This window comes from Hyla sarda, chromosome 2, assembly GCF_029499605.1.
Source record: "Hyla sarda isolate aHylSar1 chromosome 2, aHylSar1.hap1, whole genome shotgun sequence".
In the NCBI taxonomy this organism is placed as follows: domain Eukaryota; kingdom Metazoa; phylum Chordata; class Amphibia; order Anura; family Hylidae; genus Hyla; species Hyla sarda.
Genome location: NC_079190.1, coordinates 3,757,892 through 3,780,015, shown reverse-complemented (window position 1 = coordinate 3,780,015; position 22,124 = coordinate 3,757,892). Strand labels below are relative to the sequence as shown.

Sequence of the window (22,124 nt, the reverse complement as noted above, 5' to 3'; positions counted from 1 at the left end):
CACACTATAATCACCTCAGACACAGACAGCTCCACACTATAATCACCTAAGACACAGACAGCTCCACACTATAATCACCTAAGACACAGACAGCTCCACACTATAATCACCTCAGACACAGGCAGCTCCACACTATAATCACCTCAGACACAGGCAGCTCCACACTATAATCACCTCAGACACAGGCAGCTCCACATTATAATCACCTCAGACACAGACAGCTCCACACTATAATCACCTCAGACAGCTCCACACTATAATCACCTAAGACACAGACAGCTCCACATTATAATCACCTCAGACACAGACAGCTCCACACTATAATCACCTCAGACACAGACAGCTCCACATTATAATCACCTTAGACACAGGCAGCTCCACATTATAATCACCTCAGACACAGACAGCTCCACATTATAATCACCTCAGACACAGACAGCTCCACATTATAATCACCTCAGACACAGGCAGCTCCACACTATAATCACCTCAGACACAGACAGCTCCACATTATAATCACCTCAGACACAGACAGCTCCACATTATAATCACCTCAGACACAGACAGCTCCACATTATAATCACCTCAGACAGCTCCACACTATAATCACCTCAGACAGCTCCACACTATAATCACCTCAGACAGCTCCACACTATAATCACCTCAGACACAGGCAGCTCCACACTATAATCACCTCAGACACAGGCAGCTCCACATTATAATCACCTCAGACACAGACAGCTCCACATTATAATCACCTCAGACTCAGACAGCTCCACACTATAATCACCTCAGACACAGGCAGCTCCACACTATAATCACCTCAGACACAGGCAGCTCCACACTATAATCACCTCAGACACAGACAGCTCCACATTATAATCACCTCAGACACAGGCAGCTCCACACTATAATCACCTCAGACACAGGCAGCTCCACATTATAATCACCTCAGACACAGACAGCTCCACACTATAATCACCTCAGACACAGGCAGCTCCACACTATAATCACCTCAGACACAGACAGCTCCACATTATAATCACCTCAGACACAGACAGCTCCACACTATAATCACCTCAGACACAGGCAGCTCCACATTATAATCACCTCAGACACAGGCAGCTCCACACTATAATCACCTCAGACACAGACAGCTCCACACTATAATCACCTCAGACACAGACAGCTCCACACTATAATCACCTCAGACACAGACAGCTCCACATTATAATCACCTCAGACACAGACAGCTCCACACCATAATCACCTCAGACACAGACAGCTCCACATTATAATCACCTCAGACACAGACAGCTCCACACTATAATCACCTCAGACACAGGCAGCTCCACATTATAATCACCTCAGACACAGACAGCTCCACACTATAATCACCTCAGACACAGGCAGCTCCACATTATAATCACCTCAGACACAGACAGCTCCACATTATAATCACCTCAGACACAGACAGCTCCACACTATAATCACCTCAGACACAGGCAGCTCCACATTATAATCACCTCAGACACAGGCAGCTCCACATTATAATCACCTCAGACACAGACAGCTCCACACTATAATCACCTCAGACACAGACAGCTCCACACTATAATCACCTCAGACACAGACAGCTCCACACTATAATCACCTCAGACACAGACAGCTCCACACTATAATCACCTCAGACACAGACAGCTCCACATTATAATCACCTCAGACACAGACAGCTCCACACTATAATCACCTCAGACACAGACAGCTCCACACTATAATCACCTCAGACACAGGCAGCTCCACATTATAATCACCTCAGACACAGGCAGCTCCACACTATAATCACCTCAGACACAGACAGCTCCACATTATAATCACCTCAGACACAGGCAGCTCCACATTATAATGACCTCAGACACAGACAGCTCCACATTATAATCACCTCAGACACAGGCAGCTCCACATTATAATCACCTCAGACACAGACAGCTCCACATTATAATCACCTCAGACACAGACAGCTCCACACTATAATCACCTCAGACACAGACAGCTCCACATTATAATCACCTCAGACACAGGCAGCTCCACATTATAATCACCTCAGACACAGACAGCTCCACACTATAATCACCTCAGACACAGACAGCTCCACACTATAATCACCTCAGACACAGACAGCTCCACATTATAATCACCTCAGACACAGGCAGCTCCACACTATAATCACCTCAGACACAGACAGCTCCACACTATAATCACCTCAGACACAGACAGCTCCACATTATAATCACCTCAGACACAGACAGCTCCACACTATAATCACCTCAGACACAGACAGCTCCACATTATAATCACCTCAGACACAGACAGCTCCACATTATAATCACCTCAGACACAGGCAGCTCCACACTATAATCACCTCAGACAGCTCCACACTATAATCACCTCAGACACAGGCAGCTCCACATTATAATCACCTCAGACACAGACAGCTCCACATTATAATCACCTCAGACACAGACAGCTCCACATTATAATCACCTCAGACACAGACAGCTCCACACTATAATCACCTCAGACACAGACAGCTCCACACTATAATCACCTCAGACACAGACAGCTCCACACTATAATCACCTCAGACACAGACAGCTCCACACTATAATCACCTCAGATACAGACAGCTCCACATTATAATCACCTCAGACACAGACAGCTCCACACTATAATCACCTCAGACAGCTCCACACTATAATCACCTCAGACACAGGCAGCTCCACATTATAATCACCTCAGACACAGACAGCTCCACATTATAATCACCTCAGACACAGACAGCTCCACATTATAATCACCTCAGACACAGACAGCTCCACACTATAATCACCTCAGACACAGACAGCTCCACACTATAATCACCTCAGACACAGACAGCTCCACACTATAATCACCTCAGATACAGACAGCTCCACATTATAATCACCTCAGACACAGACAGCTCCACACTATAATCACCTCAGACACAGACAGCTCCACACTATAATCACCTCAGACACAGGCAGCTCCACACTATAATCACCTCAGACACAGACAGCTCCACACTATAATCACCTCAGACACAGACAGCTCCACATTATAATCACCTCAGACACAGACAGCTCCACACTATAATCACCTCAGACACAGACAGCTCCACACTATAATCACCTCAGACACAGACAGCTCCACATTATAATCACCTCAGACACAGACAGCTCCACACTATAATCACCTCAGACACAGACAGCTCCACATTATAATCACCTCAGACACAGACAGCTCCACACTATAATCACCTCAGACACAGACAGCTCCACACTATAATCACCTCAGACACAGACAGCTCCACATTATAATCACCTCAGACACAGGCAGCTCCACATTATAATCACCTCAGACACAGGCAGCTCCACACTATAATCACCTCAGACACAGACAGCTCCACATTATAATCACCTCAGACACAGGCAGCTCCACATTATAATGACCTCAGACACAGACAGCTCCACATTATAATCACCTCAGACACAGGCAGCTCCACATTATAATCACCTCAGACACAGACAGCTCCACATTATAATCACCTCAGACACAGACAGCTCCACACTATAATCACCTCAGACACAGACAGCTCCACATTATAATCACCTCAGACACAGGCAGCTCCACATTATAATCACCTCAGACACAGACAGCTCCACACTATAATCACCTCAGACACAGACAGCTCCACACTATAATCACCTCAGACACAGACAGCTCCACATTATAATCACCTCAGACACAGACAGCTCCACATTATAATCACCTCAGACACAGACAGCTCCACACTATAATCACCTCAGACACAGACAGCTCCACACTATAATCACCTCAGACACAGACAGCTCCACATTATAATCACCTCAGACACAGGCAGCTCCACATTATAATCACCTCAGACACAGGCAGCTCCACACTATAATCACCTCAGACACAGACAGCTCCACATTATAATCACCTCAGACACAGGCAGCTCCACATTATAATGACCTCAGACACAGACAGCTCCACATTATAATCACCTCAGACACAGGCAGCTCCACATTATAATCACCTCAGACACAGACAGCTCCACATTATAATCACCTCAGACACAGACAGCTCCACACTATAATCACCTCAGACACAGACAGCTCCACATTATAATCACCTCAGACACAGGCAGCTCCACATTATAATCACCTCAGACACAGACAGCTCCACACTATAATCACCTCAGACACAGACAGCTCCACACTATAATCACCTCAGACACAGACAGCTCCACATTATAATCACCTCAGACACAGGCAGCTCCACACTATAATCACCTCAGACACAGACAGCTCCACACTATAATCACCTCAGACACAGACAGCTCCACATTATAATCACCTCAGACACAGACAGCTCCACACTATAATCACCTCAGACACAGACAGCTCCACATTATAATCACCTCAGACACAGACAGCTCCACATTATAATCACCTCAGACACAGGCAGCTCCACACTATAATCACCTCAGACAGCTCCACACTATAATCACCTCAGACACAGGCAGCTCCACATTATAATCACCTCAGACACAGACAGCTCCACATTATAATCACCTCAGACACAGACAGCTCCACATTATAATCACCTCAGACACAGACAGCTCCACACTATAATCACCTCAGACACAGACAGCTCCACACTATAATCACCTCAGACACAGACAGCTCCACACTATAATCACCTCAGACACAGACAGCTCCACACTATAATCACCTCAGATACAGACAGCTCCACATTATAATCACCTCAGACACAGACAGCTCCACACTATAATCACCTCAGACAGCTCCACACTATAATCACCTCAGACACAGGCAGCTCCACATTATAATCACCTCAGACACAGACAGCTCCACATTATAATCACCTCAGACACAGACAGCTCCACATTATAATCACCTCAGACACAGACAGCTCCACACTATAATCACCTCAGACACAGACAGCTCCACACTATAATCACCTCAGACACAGACAGCTCCACACTATAATCACCTCAGATACAGACAGCTCCACATTATAATCACCTCAGACACAGACAGCTCCACACTATAATCACCTCAGACACAGACAGCTCCACACTATAATCACCTCAGACACAGGCAGCTCCACACTATAATCACCTCAGACACAGACAGCTCCACACTATAATCACCTCAGACACAGACAGCTCCACATTATAATCACCTCAGACACAGACAGCTCCACACTATAATCACCTCAGACACAGACAGCTCCACACTATAATCACCTCAGACACAGACAGCTCCACATTATAATCACCTCAGACACAGACAGCTCCACACTATAATCACCTCAGACACAGACAGCTCCACATTATAATCACCTCAGACACAGACAGCTCCACACTATAATCACCTCAGACACAGGAATCCATTTTCCTGGCACATAACTGATTCTCCTGTCAGTTGGTCACCTCACAGTTTCTGCAGCCAGAGCTTTCAGTCAGGGTTCAGCTCCATTAAAAGACTGCTGCCCTCTAGTGTCCATTTCAGATAACTACATTCAATATATGCAAGAGGTGAAGATCCCCGGGGCTCCGGTTCACGTGTAAAAAAGGTGTGTTCGAGCGCTCACTCCTGTAGAATATCTTGGCTGGGATTGTTATATCTGAAAACTTTGACGGCACATTGTTGCGCTTCCCTTTTGTGTTTCCAATTTTTTCTGCATATCGAGCATACATTCAATATATGATAGTAATTCATTTTGTTCAGATTCCTTTTCTTTAATTCATACTACTAATGTCATTAATTTAATAATAATTATGTATATATATATATATATTAATAGGAGAGGTCAATAAATAAATAATTAACTAATAAATAAATTATGAATAAGACTAATAAATTAATAATAATTATTATAATTATTAATTCAGATTTATTCCTAATCTATTATTTATATATACATATATTTCCTATATTTTCTCTCATATATATTTTTCTATTCATATATAGAAAATTAGAAAACAACTAAAATGTTTGACATTCAATTTTGATATTATAGATGAAAATCAATTACAGCCTATGGTGGACCAGACTGGTCAATAAATCTGTATGTTTACCATAAGTGGGCATCTAAGGCCTCTTCACAGAGGAAACCTACCTTTTTCCTTACTAGGCCCTCATAGACCCTTGGCCCCAGAGGAAGTATACAATAGCGGGCATCTAAGACCTCTTCACAGAGAGCCTACCTCCTTTCATACTAGGCCCTTATAGACCCTCGGCCCCAGAGTAAGTACACCATAATTGGGCATCTAAGACCTCTTCCAAAGAGAAACTCTACCTCCTTCCCTACTTCACCTGTTTATTCCTCCTCTGATGAGGCTGATATTTCAGACCCAGGTGACAAATCACATTATGAGGACATTTCTGAGGAAGGAGATGATATATTGGGTGACAAATCCACTGGTCCTGTCATTCTGGATAGTTCGAGGAATCCCTACTTTGACCCAGGTGAGATTAAACACCCGTGGTCAGGGGAAGGGATTCCCAATCCACAAGATTCAAAGTTTGTTAGCCTGTGGGTTCAGAAATCTCTTGGCAAAACGGCAAGGAACAAATAAAAATTGGAGTGCCCTAGATCCTATTGATCTATCTACTCTTAAAGGTTGGGCACAATGTGCTTTATGCATGTTTGGAAATGCCAATGCCTCTATATGTATGGAGCAGAAGCTATCCACTCCAATATAACTGGATCCACAATTAATCCATTTGGCATCTTCAGACTCTACCCCGTCTGCTGATAATTATCTGTTTGGGGGTTCATACATTGAAGAGATAAACAAATATGTCAAACAGTCACCTACACGTGCATATAGCACACAAAATATATCTCCAAGCAAGTGAATTGTAAAAGTAGATTACTTTATTAATGGTTGCAAAAAGCATAAAAAACACATGATAGTATAAATAACACACATGGTAGGGAACAAAAAAAGGGGGGTACTGGAGTGAGGAAAGTCCTGTACAAGTAAATAGCTGTATGTCTGTAAATAACAAATGGTGCGCTGCAGCAGATAAGTCAGAGAAATTACTGGAGCCCCCCCTAAGTGACAAAGAAAGGGGGGAACCAAGGAGTATAAAGAACCAAGTACAGACGGGTGAGAAATAGACACCTTGACTGGAGGAAAGAAAAAGAAGGCTGACCTAATAAAGTGCACAAGTGCTACAATACAAAGAAGCAGCCTAAAAAAAGAGAACTAACTGAGCAGCAAACAGAAGCATACAGCGGTACAGGACTCACCCCAGTTCCACACCAGACCTCCGACGCGTTTCGCCGGGATGGGCTTTATCCAGGAGTGGTGTGGCACTGGGTGAGCACAGTATTTATACCAGTAGAAGCCAATAAAAAACATCCAAAATTCACACACACCTGTTGGTAGCATCCACCACGCTTCCGGGATACACCGCCGCCATTGTGTTGCCTAATCACCATATCACGTGATCGTTACCAGCACTGTGTCAAAGCACAGTGACAAAGTGGAAAATATTACTTGAACGGTGGCGTCCGTGAATGAGTACTTCATAAAAATGGCCGACCAGCGCTTATTGCGCAGACGCGGCTGTGTAATATATAGAGAAAATTAGTTTATGAGAGCGGACTCCACAAAAATGGCCGCTCTGCGTCTCTGCGCATGCGCATAAGGAGATGCTAGGAGGAAAGGCCATGAAAACATGGCCGACTTCCGTGCAGTATAAAAGTGAACGGAAGATGCAAAATGTGGGTAAGTATAAAAATGATATAATTTGTATGGAAATATACGGACAGTAAACAGTGGGTAAGTTGATAAATAAATATATATTCACCATGACAACTACGTGTAACAAATAAAAATAAAAAATAATAATAATAATTAAATAAAAAATAATGAAGTGTAGATAAACAGTGGATGTATAAATAGATATTATGGACATAGGCAACAGAGAAGCGTACGGTGTATATCAGATTATTGGGGTTAGGAATTCATAAGAGAGCTCTATATATTAAATATCAAATATAGGGATGGGATCATAAAATATCTAAGATGAAGACCAGTGATGACAACATTAAAAAACAAAGTGTACAATAAATTCATAATACATACCGTATATACTCGAGTATAAGCCGAGTTTTTCAGCACGATTTTTCGTGCTGAAAACACCCCCCTCGGCTTATACTCGAGTGAACTCCCCCACCCGCAGTGGTCTTCAACCTGCGGACTTCCAGAGGTTTCAAAACTACATCTCCCAGCAAGCCCGGGCAGCCATCGGCTGTCCGGGCTTGCTGGGAGTTGTAGTTTTGAAACCTCCGGAGGTCCGCAGGTTGAAGACCACTGCGGCCTTCAACATCATCCAGCCCCCTCTCACCCCCTTTAGTTCTGAGTACTCACCTCCGCTCGGCGCTGGTCCGGTCCTGCAGGGCTGTCCGGAGAGGAGGTGGTCCGGTGGCATAGTGGTTCCGGGCTGCTATCTTCACCGGGGAGGCCTCTTCTAAGCGCTTCGGGCCCGGCCTCAGAATAGTCACGTTTCCGTGACAACGACGCAGAGGTGCGTTCATTGCCAACGTACTTATGCGTCATTATCAAGGCAACGCCTCTATTCCGGGCCGGAAGCGCGGAGAAGAGGCGCCCCCGGTGAAAATAGCAGCCCGGACCACCTCCTCACCGGACCACCTCCTCTCCGGACAGCCCTGCAGGACCGGACCAGCGCCGAGCGGAGGTGAGTACTCAGAACTAAAGGGGGTGAGAGGGGGCTGGATGATGTTGAAGGCCGCAGTGGTCTTCAACCTGCGGACCTCCGGAGGTTTCAAAACTACAACTCCCAGCAAGCCCGGACAGCCGATGGCTGCCCGGGCTTGCTGGGAGTTGTAGTTTTGAAACCTCTGGAGGTCTGCATGTTGAAGGCCGCAGTGGTCTTCAACCTGCGGACCTCCGGAGGTTTCAAAACTACAACTCCCAGCAAGCCCGGACAGCCGATGGCTGCCCGGGCTTGCTGGGAGTTGTAGTTTTGAAACCTCTGGAGGTCCGCAGGTTGAAGACCACTGAGGGCGAATGATGAGAAGAGGATGATGAAGGGGGGGGGGGGGGTGTGGGGATGATGAAGGGGGGTGGGGATGATGAAGGGGGGGGTGTGGGATGATTACAAGGGGATGATGAAGGGGGGATGTGTGGGATGATAAGGGGATGTGTGGGATGATGACAAGGGGATGATGAAGGGGGGATGTGTGGGATAAGGGGATGTGTGGGATGATGACAAGGGGATGATGAAGGGGGGATGTGTGGGATGATGACAAGGGGATGATGAAGGGGGGATGTGTGGGATGATAAGGGGATGTGTGGGATGATGACAAGGGGATGATGAAGGGGGGATGTGTGGGATGATAAGGGGATGTGTGGGATGATGACAAGGGGATGATGAAGGGGGGATGTGTGGGATGATGACAAGGGGATGATGAAGGGGGGATGTGTGGGATGATAAGGGGATGTGTGGGATGATGACAAGGGGATGATGAAGGGGGGATGTGTGGGATGATAAGGGGATGTGTGGGATGATGACAAGGGGATGATGAAGGGGGGATGTGTGGGATGATGACAAGGGGATGATGAGGATGTTAATGACGGGTCTGGATGATGACAGGGGGGGATGAGGTATTTCCCACCCTAGGCTTATACTCGAGTCAATAACTTTTCCTGGGATTTTGGGTTGAAATTAGGGGTCTCGGCTTATACTCGGGTCGGCTTATACTCGAGTATATACGGTAAAATCAATTGTGCATAATGAAAAGCAGGAGTGTAAGGTGACAAAATATATTAATTTATAAATGAACGAGTGCCAAAAAACAAAAAAACACACACAATGGATGTGAAAATTAATTAATAATATATTAAATGAAAACAATATATGAAAATATTATATGAAGCATAATAATAGAAATAATAGTGAAAGTGCGACAATTATTCAGGGGACCCCCTGGTATAAAAAGTGACAAGTGAAAAGTGCAAAGTGCTATAATAGACTGTGAGCAACAGTTTACATTATATATAATATATGCATAAATCATAACAACATATATAATTCTAATATTTAAATGAAGTGGCAAGAGGGAACAAGGAAAAAAGGGAAAGGAAGAAGGCGATGCGGGGGGGGGGGGAGAGAAAGGGGGGAGGGGAAGAAAGGGAAGGGACAAAGGACATAATCAGCGGTCAAATTATTGGATCATCACATCCCAAAAGATAGATCAAAGAGCCAATTGGCATCAATTTCTCAGCGAATTTTCAAAAAGCATGTTGATATCTAAAAATAAATGTGTGTAAAAAGACAAACAATTAGACAACATTACGAAATTGGCAGAGTAAAAAAAGTAATAAATGCTATGCTCAACCAACACAAAGACTAAAAGCAACAGCTAAAAAGATGTAATTAAAAACTAATATAGAGCTACCATAGAGGACAAAGCTGAAATTAATTATATATTGTATATTATCGAATATGTGGGTGGAACATAAAGAACTAAAGACATAAGTAATAATATTATACAGTGATCCCCCGACTTATGATGGTCTCGACATATGATCATTTCAACATATGATGGCCTCTCAGAGCCCATCGTATGTTGAAGGCAGCCCCGACATATGATGCTGCTGTGTGTCGGGGCCATCGTACAAACAGCTATGTGACAGCGCTGACAACTTCAGCAACTGACAGATAGTTGTATAATGTCCCCGTGTGCCCCGTTCTGCCTCCTGTTACTCATATGCTGTCCTGCTCACGCAGCCTTCCACTGTGAGCTCCGTGTAAGCCCCGCCCCCCCAGTGCAGCCATAGCCAATAGCCTGCAGCATCTTGCTGCAGGCATCCAATGAGCTGCTGGCTGCCCTCCCCTTCCTTTCCTATAGAGCTGTAGTCGGCAGGATGGTAATGGAGGACATTCTGTCCCCCCTGAAGGTATTTAAAGAACTGTACAGTACTGTATGCGATGTCACACATCACATACAATACATAGACACACTATACACCCCATACATCAATGTTTCCCTATCAGTGTGCCTCCAGCTGTTGCAAAACTATAACTTCCAGCATGCCCAGACAGTCAATGGCTGTACATGCATGCTGGGAGTTGTAGTTGTGCAACAGCTGGAGGCACCCTGGTTTGTTAAACACTCCCCATACAATGGTCATCCCAGAACCAATTAGCAGTTTCCCATAGAGATATGTATTCAACATACAATGGTTCCGAGGCCCCAGAACCAATTACCATTTTTACATAGACATATGTACTCGACATATGATGGTTTCAACATATGATGGTTCTCCTGGAACCAATTAATATCATATGTTGAGGGACCACTGTACTTACAAAAAGGGAACAAAGCTGTTCACTTCATTGAGGCCATCCGGAGTCCTTGTGCCTAATACTTCTATCCAGCAAGTTTCTTTTTGTGCAAGTATTCTTTTCCAATCACCTCCCCGGTTGCTGATGTAGACGCGGTCAATGCCTCGTACCTGTAAAAGACTGCCATCACAATTGTGGTACTTCTTAAAATGCCTAGCTAGGGTTTTTTGATGAGGGATATCAATGCAATTTTTGGCTGATACGATGTCAAGTATGTGTTCTCTGACACGTCTACGAAATTCGCGTGTCGTTAGACCCACGTAAATTTTGTGGCATGGGCACTTGGCATAGTACACTACCCCTTTTGTCGCACAGTTGATGTGATGTGTAATTTTGTAAGTTTGTGTGCCTTTGGCATCAGAGAAAGTCGTGCTTTTCTCAATGTTGGTACATGAGATACATTGCCCACAGGTATAGGTACCCCATTTTGGTCCTCTAGAGCCAAATACTTGCGTGGGAGTCGTACCACGGTAGTAACTCTTTACAAGAGTATCCTTGATGTTACGGGATCTCCTGTAAGTTACCGCAGTTTCCTAAGTAGGTATTTCAAAAGTACCTGATCTGCCATTAGAATGGGTCAAAATTTATGTATTGCTTGCGTCATTTCCCTTGTTCTGGAATGAAAATCTGTAATAAATCGAATGGTGTTGTCTGTGTGGGTTGCCCTTTTCTTACCCTGTAACAGAGTGGTACGGTTACTGGTTTTAGCCCGTTTGTACGCCTGGTCCAGAATTTTATCATTATAACCTCTTTCTTTAAAACGTACCCTGAGATCTTCAGCTTGGGCTTCAAAACTGTCCTCACTGTAACAGATCCGACGTGCTCTCAAGAACTGCCTTGTTGGTATATTTTTGATCAAGTGTGGAGGGTGTCCTGAGGAGGCGTGGAGTACAGTGTTGGCTGATATCTTTTTTCTGAAGAGATCTGTAGATAAGAAACCATCATTGTTAACTTTGATTTTAATATCCAGGAATTCTGTCACTTGTGCATCAATGTTGGAGGTAAGTCGGATGTTCCTGTCATTATTGTTCAGTCTCAATATCAGATTTGCCAATTCGTCTCTTGATCCCTGCCATATCAAAAGCACATCGTCTATGTACCTTCCCCAATAGATTATTTTTTCTATACCGGGTACTGGGTTGCACAGGAAGATATCCCTCTCCCACAGCCCCAGGAACAAATTGGCGTATGAGGGCGCACAAGCCGCCCCCAAAGCCGTGCCCTGGAGCTGCAGGTAGAGGGTCTCCCTGAACATGAAAAAATTGTGTGTTAGTACATAATCAAGGGCAGATATTAAAAAGTCACAGAGGTCTGGATCCAAAGAGCTAGATAATAAAAAAGAACCTCACCGCTTCTAGACCGTCCCGGTGTCTGATAGATGTGTATAGAGCCTCAACATCGCAAGTAGCGAGAATCATATCCGGATCTAGCTGTAAATGGTCTAATTTCTTAAGGACGTCATTGGTGTCTTTCAAATGTGATGGCAGGGTTTCTACAATGGGAGTGAGATGGTAATCATAAAACTTGCACAAGGGTTCACACAGATTCCCACACCCTGAGACAATTGGCCTCCCGGGTGGACATGTTGCATTTTTATGTACCTTGGGAAGGAGGTAAATTGAGGCTATGATCGGGTTCGATGGCATCAATGCTTCCATTTGTTTTGTCGATAGCACTCCTTCTTCAAGGGCTGTATGTAAAATATTTTGCAGTTCCCTTTGAAAATTTGCTGTGGGATTAAATGTTAGCCGCTTATAACAATCAGTCTGTCTAAGTTGACGAATCATCTCCCTTTCATACATTTTTACAGGCCAGATTACTATGTTCCTGCCCTTATCAGAGGGTTTTATAATTACCTCTTTGAGTGATTGAATTTCTCGTAGGGCGGTACGCTGTCTTGATGTCAAATTGTCACCATGTTGGGTCTCGGGGATATTTTTAAATTCCTGTGACACAAGTTTGACAAAAATGTCAATATTATGAAATTGGGCTAATTGGGGAAAATTCCTGGATTTAGGGAGCAACATTTGCGGAAACTTTCCTTTGCTGGGTGGTTCCTGTTCTTCCACTCTAATATAACTGGATCCACAATTAATCCATTTGGCATCTTCAGACTCTACCCCGTCTGCTGATAATTATCTGTTTGGGGGTTCATACATTGAAGAGATAAACAAATATGTCAGACAACCATACAGAGGCCTTCCCCCACCTAGACCAGATAACTTCTCTGTACCACAAGTTTCTTATCAACCAACCCCCTTCTTTCCAAGCATAGGGTGTCCATGGAGGGCTAGGGGCCATAGAGGCTTCCCACGATCGAGACCCCCTACAGGTAAGTGTTCCTCCATATTCTTCTCAAAGACCCGTAGGGGGGAGCATAGCAAAGTTTTTTCCATGTCTGGTCCACAATAACTTCAGACACTTGTATTTTGAACATGGTTCAAGGCTGTCAAATAGAATTTATTTGTCCTACTGTTCAAACTCAAGTACCTCAACCACTGATGTTTTCAAAATCAGATAACAATCTCGTTCAAATAAAAATCAACTATGTTCCAAAGGCTCCATAATTCCAGTACCCTTCAATACTCCAGGTTTCCTGAGCAATCTATTCTTGGTGAAAAAGAAAGACTTTTAAACAATTTTGTCTTTTATCATCCTTTCAAGATGGAGGGAATACATCTTTTACGATATCTATAATTACAAAACGACTGGCTGGCCAAGATGGATCTCAAAGACGCCTATCTCACGGTGCCTATGCACCCTATGTCTCTACCATACCTCCTGTTTTTATGGGAAGGTCAAAGTGGCAATTCACCAGCCTGCCGTTCAGTCAATCCTCAGCCCCATGGTGCTTCACGAAATTATTGAAATGAGTAATCGCTATTTTGAGGGCTCGAGGTGTCCATTTTATAATATATCTGGACGATCATATTCTCATCATGGCCAATTCTTTAAATCTCATTCATCTTCACTTACATTGGACACTAACCTTACTTACCAATCTCAGATTTCTAATCAATCTCTAGAAGTCAGTTCTCAAACCTTCAAAAGAAGTGGAATTTTTAGGATTCCTGGTCAATACTCAATCAGCCATACTGAGTCTTCCCCCAAGAAATTAAAAATAATTTTGAGTTCGATACGATCCCTTTTGAACAAACAATAAGTGTCGCTACAAGCCATTGCTCGTATTGTAGGATTACTTTCTGCTTCCATTCAAGCAATCTTCCCAGCACCTCTTCACTTCAGGGCACTTCAAGGCTCAACATTTGAGAAATGGCTTGGTTTATTCATGTGGTGTCCCGGTACCGTATTTCATACGTTACCTTGTGGTGAGGTCCCCAAAGTCAGAGTCCCTAGGAACAGTGGGGGTCCTCTACCTTAGTTAGCCCCTCGTCACCCCATAGTTAGTTAATATTTATGTAAATAAATATGTAAATATGTCTATTAAGGATTCTTACCTTGGTTGCGTCGCAGGACCAGCGGGTCATGTGACTTAGTTCAGAACTCTATGGTTTTGCTGAAGGACCTTTGGTGGTTCTCATGAATGGGATCACCCACAATCCATTGTAACAGTGAGTGACAGCTGATTGGACCAATCCAAAACGGCTAGCCCCTGCCCATATAAGGGAGCTGCAGCCATTAATCTCCCTCTTGTTCCTGTGCTGCCAAGCAAGCAGCATCTCTCTTGGGTTGCTGACTCTGGATGAGGTAGGACCTCCGCAGCTTACAAGACAAATTACTAGGCCTGAAATTTTGTTTTTAGGCTAACAATTAGAGATAAAGAAGCACAAGTTTTAACGTTTTCTAAAATTCCAAACCTGAAGGGGTGAAACGGGGATCAAATTTTGTATGAATTAAGATTAGGTTGAATGCGACATACACGTGCTGCACCCGGACAGTATATAAGCAGCGCGAGAAGGCAGGTTCCCCTGTGCGCAGACTCGGTAGATGTCCTCAAAGGATGTTGATCTTCAATTCCATGAAACAGTAGATGTAATGTTTGTTAGAATTCGGATTGTTTGGATGCCCATAGACTTTACCAAGAGTGGCCTCATTACTATAGGATCTTAAAAAGTAGATCTATGTTACCAGAAATTTTACATGAGCGAAGCCGTGGGCAAAAGCTCGTTGCAATATATTGTTTCCACTCTTGTTTGAATCAAAACATTATTTTAAAGGCAGAATACCTCCTAAATTTGTACAACTCCATAGCGGACTGGAACTCTTGTTTCCTAATCGACAACAGCGATTAGAGACTAGATCCTCTTGTTTTCAATCAACTCAATTCTCTCTGGGGTCCTCTTCATCTAGACTTGTTCACATCCTGTCTGAATCACCAACTTCCACAATTCTTCAGTTGTTGTCCTGGCTCAGAATCTCTCGGCACAGATAAATTACACCAACTTTGGCCATCAGAGACCCTTTATGTATTTCCCCCATTTGCATTAATTCAGAGAATTCTCCTATTACCAAATTACAGAAATCGACGATTGTCCTGATAACCCCTCTTTGGCCGACCCAATTTTGGTTCCCTCAGAATCTGGGAATGTCTATAGATTTTCCTCACATCATACCAATTCATCAATCTACCCTATTAGATCTGTCAGAGAATCACACATCCTCTGATTTTGTCAGATCAACTGTCTCTAGTAGCCTGGTTCATCTCAGGTCATCGGAACCTGAATTCGATCTTTCACAAGGTACCAGATCAGCTTATGGATAAGCCTGGGAAATTTGGTCTAATTGATGCATACAACAGGATTTGGATCCCATACATGCATCTATAACTCAAGTCATCAATTTCCTTTCAGATTCTTTTCATGTGGGTAAAGCTATCATACTATTAATGGATTTTGTTCAGCCATCTCTCTTTACCATGCACCAGTGCACGCTTTACCATTAGGAAAACATCCTTCAATGTGCAAGTTATTGAAAGGTATTAAATATAGAAGACCCTCTGCTCCTAGATATAAATCTACTTGGGATGTCACGGTAGTCTTAAATTTGATCAATACTTTTTTACCCACCTTTCCTCACCAAAAAAGTGTATATGTTCGTTGCTTGAAGTCTTATGAACTAAAAACGGAAACTCTTAGAAGTCCATCGACTTCTCAATCGACAACTTCTCTCGACATCTCCTTTTGCAGACTTCATTTACCGGTATCTTCTTCAACTTTAGCTAGGTGGATCAGACAAGTCATGTTTCTAGTAGGTATCAATACTTCCGTATTTGGGGCCCATTCAACTAGAAGAGCCATGTCCAGTAAAGTTCAACAAGCAGGAGGCTCTTTGGCAGATATATTGAAAGCTGCATATTGGTCATCAGAATCCACATTCAAAACTTTTAGACCCACATGTTTTTTATGTCTTTAACTTTAGATTTATGATAGTATATATTTTCATTAATGTATAAGCTTTAAACAAGCATAATGTGAGTCTCCTGTCTTGTTATAAAATTGAAGATTTTCCTACCTGTAGTGACAGAAAAGATAGATTTTACTGAAGACAGGAGACGAGCATTATCCCTCCCATGTACCCGACCCTATCTATTTACAATTTTTGTTTGTTTCTTTCAGCCAAAACAAATTACAAATTTCCGGTTATTCCTTCTCATATAATGGATCACTCATCCTTAAGTTGACCTGCAATTGGTTCCAGTTCCGTTCATTCTGTTTTCAACACAAAAACTTCAACTTTATATTATTCTCATCTACCACTTTATCAAAGTGAGAAAGAGGAGGGGCTTCAACTGAGGGGTCCTTATATTCGCCTGGACTGTACCATTACTGATTAAATACTGGACTAAATGTACTGCTTCAACTTTTTTCTTGTTAACTTTTTATTAACTCTTTGTTTGCTGCTATCAATTCAGTAAAGAAATAATTTAGCATGATGCTCGTCTCCTGTCTTTAATAAAATATATATTTTCCGTTACCAAGGGTAGGAAAATCTTCAATTATATGTCTTGTTCTTGATTGCAGTTAAGTAAAGATTCCAGCTGTTCCATGTTTCATAGAGGTGTGGTAGCTTGGGGGTGTAGGGTATATGGGGTGTAGCTGTGTGGTAACTAAAGGGTTCTTGTTTGACCCTTATCACCCATGACGCCAGGGTGCGGGCTCCTCTGTATATACTTGTCCTATCGCCACCCGTCCCAAGAGCGATAGGGAGGGATAATAAATGATTGTCCACAACCGGAGGGTTTTCAGAAAACTGTCAGAACTTTTACTGCAGGTTTTATGCAACATCAAACAGGAAAAGTCTTTGTACAATCAGAGTCTATGAGGATCCTGACAGTTGGTTGGGACCTTGTGAGTTTTAAGCTCAGGAGAATTATATGTGCTGTTCCGCTGGATTTAGGGGATTGAGTATAGGTCCAACAGTCACGCTAGCTTTAGCGGGGAGTTGTATTATAACTCACGGTTTAGTATTATCAGGCTTCGGCCTGGTCTTGTCTTTGTAAGTTGCACAGATCTCTTCTCTCTGCAAGTCCGGAACCCAAGAGAAAACGCTACTTGCTTTGCAGCTCACGAGCAAGAGAGCTAGGATTGGCTGGCATCTACCTTATATGGGCAGGGGCTTGCCTTGAGGTCATTGGTCCAAACCATCTGTCAATCACTTTACAAGGAATTATGGTTTAGACATGTGACCACACACGTGACCTAGGAAGGTCCTTCAACATACCCTAAGAGAATTAACAATAATCACATGACCTAAGGTCCCGCGACATTATATACAACATTAAATATATAATTACATATACATGTAAACATTGAAGACATTGAAGAAGGAAGAGGCAACTAGGGGCTATCCCACCAGGAGGACCCTACTGGAATGAAGTAACTCTGACTTCGGGGACCACCATACAAGGTACGGTATACCATACGGTACCAGGACACCACAGAGGTCTCCTTCCTGGGCTTTGTGTGTGGGAACTGGGTTATTCAAAAAGGTGGGTGAGAAGGAGGGCTGTTTGGGGTTACATGACATACACAACAGGGACCACTACCCTCATGGTACCTTTTTCAGAGGTCCAGTATTAAAGGGGTACTCTGGCACAAAGACATCTTATCGTGGGGGTCCCCCTGCAATTTTCATACAGCACCCCGCAATCATCAGCCTCCGAAGCGAACATCGCTTTGGGTCTGATGAATCATGATCACTCGGCCAAAGTATTGTGACATCACAGCTCCGCCCCCATGTGATGTCACACTCCGCCCCCTCAATGCAAGCCTATGGGAGGGGGCGTGACGGCTGTCGATTATGGTGCCTGAGTATCGTGACATCACGGCTCCGCCCCATGTGATGTCACGTTCCGCCCCCACAATGCAAGCCTATGGGAGGGGGCATGGCTGCTGTCGATTACGGTGCCTGAGTATCGTGACATCACGGCTCCGCCCCGTGTGATATCACGCTCCGCGTACTCAATGCAAGCCTATGGGAGGGTGTGTGCCTGCTGCCATGCCCCCTCCCATAGGCTTGCATTGAGGGGGCGGAGTGTGATGTCACACGGGGGCGGAGCCGTGACATCACAATACTCCGGCCCCGTGATCATGATTCATCAGACCCGAAGCAATGTTCACTCCATAGGCTGATGATAGCGGGGTGCTGCATGAAAGTTTGCGGGGGTCCCCAGAGGCGGGACCTCTGCGATCAGACATCTTATCCCCTATCCTTTGGATAGGGGATAAGATGTCTTAGGGCTCGAGTACCCGTTTAAGAGAGATTCTTGGTGTATTATGGGTACAGATGAGGAAACTTCTTGCATTACAATAAAATTGATGTCTTAGATCGTACAGGAATTCACTACTCCGACCAATGACACGTCCGGTTACTTAACCCTTTATAATGATCCTATCTCCAGGACTATGGGGTGTAGCAATGATCTCCGGAGCAGAGGGTCCTGTACAGTGGGTCAGTGTCCGCTTCAGTATAATAAGGGCTGTTACATCGGTGGACCCTGTCTTGGGGCCAGAGGGCGCCAACAAGATCCATTGCTAGCACCATTTTGTCTTCTCTCAGTCGCTGTCATGGTGGCTGGAGACACAATGGGGAAGATTTATTAAATCCTGTCCGGAGGAAAAGCTGTTGAGTTGCTTTCATTTCTCACGGGCCTTTTCAAAAATGAAAGAAGCGATCTGATTGGTTGCTATGAGCAACTCAGTAACGTTTCCTCTGGACAGGTTTTGATAAATCTCCCCCAATAGATCGAGCCGCCATGTTTATAGGGGGAAATAGGACAGAGCAGTGATCCTGGGAGGGGCAGCAGACAAGAGTCTGGAAGAAACAACATACCATCCATCCCTCGCAGGGTTAAATTACTGAACAACTGAAAGTGAAAGGAACTTATAACAGTTCCGCCTTTTCTTCCTTTGCACATGGACTTTTCTCCATAGATCTTGTATTTCTATACAGCTGTAAGGTAAGATCCTTCTATGTGTTATATACTGAATATATATATATATGGTCATGTGTATTATACTGGGGGTATAAGGTAATATCCTTCTATCTCTTATATACTGAATATATATAGGGTCATGTGTATTATACTGGGGGTATAAGGTAAGATCCTTCTATCTCTTATATACTGAATATATATATATATATATATATATATATATATATATATAGGGTCATGTGTATTATACTGGGGGGTATAAGGTAAGATCCTTCTATCTCTTATATACTGAATATATATATAGGGTCATGTGTATTATACTGGGGGTATAAGGTAATATCCTTCTATCTCTTATATACTGAATATATATATATATAGGGTCATGTGTATTATACTGGGGGTATAAGGTAAGATCCTTCTATCTCTTATATAGTGAATATATATATATATATATATATATATATATATAGGGTCATGTGTATTATACTGGGGGTATAAGGTAAGATCCTTCTATCTCTTATATACTGAATATATATATATATATATATATATATATATAGGGTCATGTGTATTATACTGGGGGTATAAGGTAAGATCATTCTATCTCTTATATACTGAATATATATATAGGGTCATGTGTATTATACTGGGGGTATAAGGTAATATCATTCTATCTCTTATATACTGAATATATATATATATATATATATATAGGGTCATGTGTATTATACTGGAGGTATAAGGTAAGATCATTCTATCTCTTATATACTGAATACATATATAGGGTCATGTGTATTATACTGGGGGTATAAGGTAATATCCTTCTATCTCTTATATACTGAATATATATATAGGGTCATGTGTATTATACTGGGGGTATAAGGTAATATCCTTCTATCTCTTATATACTGAATATATATATATATATATATATATAGGGTCATGTGTATTATACTGGGGGGTATAAGGTAATATCCTTCTATCTCTTATATACTGAATATATATATAGGGTCATGTGTATTATACTGGGGGTATAAGGTAATATCCTTCTATCTCTTATATACTGAATATATATATATATGGTCATGTGTATTATACTGGGGGGTATAAGGTAAGATCCTTCTATCTCTTATATACTGAATATATATATAGGGTCATGTGTATTATACTGGGGGGTATAAGGTAATATACTTCTATCTCTTATATACTGAATATATATATATATATATATATATATATATATATAGGGTCATGTGTACTATACTGGAGGTATAAGGTAATATCCTTCTATCTCTTATATACTGAATATATATATATATAGGGTCATGTGTATTATACTGGAGGGTATAAAGTAATATCCTTCTATCTCTTATATACTGAATATGAATATATATATATATATATATATATATATAGGGTCATGTGTATTATACTGGAGGGTATAAGGTAATATCCTTCTATCTCTTATATACTGAATATATATATATATATAGGGTCATGTGTATTATACTGGGGGTATAAGGTAAGATCCTTCTATCTCTTATATACTGAATATATATATATAGGGTCATGTGTATTATACTGGGGGGTATAAGGTAAGATCTTTCTATCTCTTATATACTGAATATATATATAGGGTCATGTGTATTATAATGGAGGGTATAAGGTAAGATCTTTCTATCTCTTATATACTGAATATATATATATATATAGGGTCATGTGTATTATAATGAAGGGTATAAGGTAAGATCTTTCTATCTCTTATATACTGAATATATATATATATATATATATATATATATATAGATATATATATTTGTGGTCGGTGCTCATTAGCGAAGCGTTCCTACCTAACCTCCCCTCTGAAACCTAACAGGCAGTCAGGGGTGTGCCATATACTGCCGCGTATAGGTACACCTGAAATAAATAGAGGGCATACCTGGAACTGTCAAGCTGCTGAGATAAATTGAAGGGAGGGTTCTGGGTGGGCGTAACAGAATGCGCAGCGTGCCGGAAAGACGCTGCCGCAGGCTATATAGCGAGTAACCCCGCCCCTCCCACAAATACAGGCTAACTGCGTTAGCCTTAACACTTGTGGTCGGTGCTCATTAGCGAAGCGTTCCTACCTAACCTCCCCTCTGAAACCTAACAGGCAGTCAGGGGTGTGCCATATACTGCCGTGTATAGGTACACCTGAAATAAATAGAGGGCAA

At 42.7% G+C, this 22,124-nt stretch overlaps 1 protein-coding gene and 2 long non-coding RNA genes across 11 annotated transcripts in view; 1 reads left to right on the top strand and 2 right to left on the bottom strand.

Annotated features, from left to right (window-relative positions):
• LOC130358180 (uncharacterized) overlaps positions 1-5,639 on the bottom strand; it is a 68,686-nt gene extending 63,047 nt beyond the window's left edge. For 5 of the 6 annotated variants that reach the window (XR_008889423.1, XR_008889425.1, XR_008889420.1 and 2 more), the window contains exon 1: positions 5,503-5,639. This is a non-coding gene — a long non-coding RNA (uncharacterized LOC130358180). The remainder of the gene's footprint in view (positions 1-5,502) is intronic. The other variant, XR_008889424.1, reaches the window with a different exon arrangement.
• The window catches only part of LOC130358175 (NACHT, LRR and PYD domains-containing protein 3-like), a 215,317-nt gene continuing 198,765 nt past the window's right edge, over positions 5,573-22,124 (top strand). For 3 of the 4 annotated variants that reach the window (XM_056561042.1, XM_056561044.1, XM_056561040.1), the window contains exon 1: positions 19,689-19,935. The gene's annotated coding sequence lies outside the window, so the exon portion shown is untranslated. Of the gene's footprint in view, positions 5,704-19,688; positions 19,936-22,124 lie in introns of those variants that run through there. The other variant, XM_056561041.1, reaches the window with a different exon arrangement.
• On the bottom strand, positions 10,284-13,057 carry LOC130358181 (uncharacterized). The gene is made up of 4 exons (XR_008889427.1): positions 12,866-13,057; positions 12,283-12,440; positions 11,481-11,626; positions 10,284-10,418 (listed from the first exon to the last, which is right to left on the bottom strand). It is a non-coding gene; the product is annotated as an uncharacterized LOC130358181 (long non-coding RNA).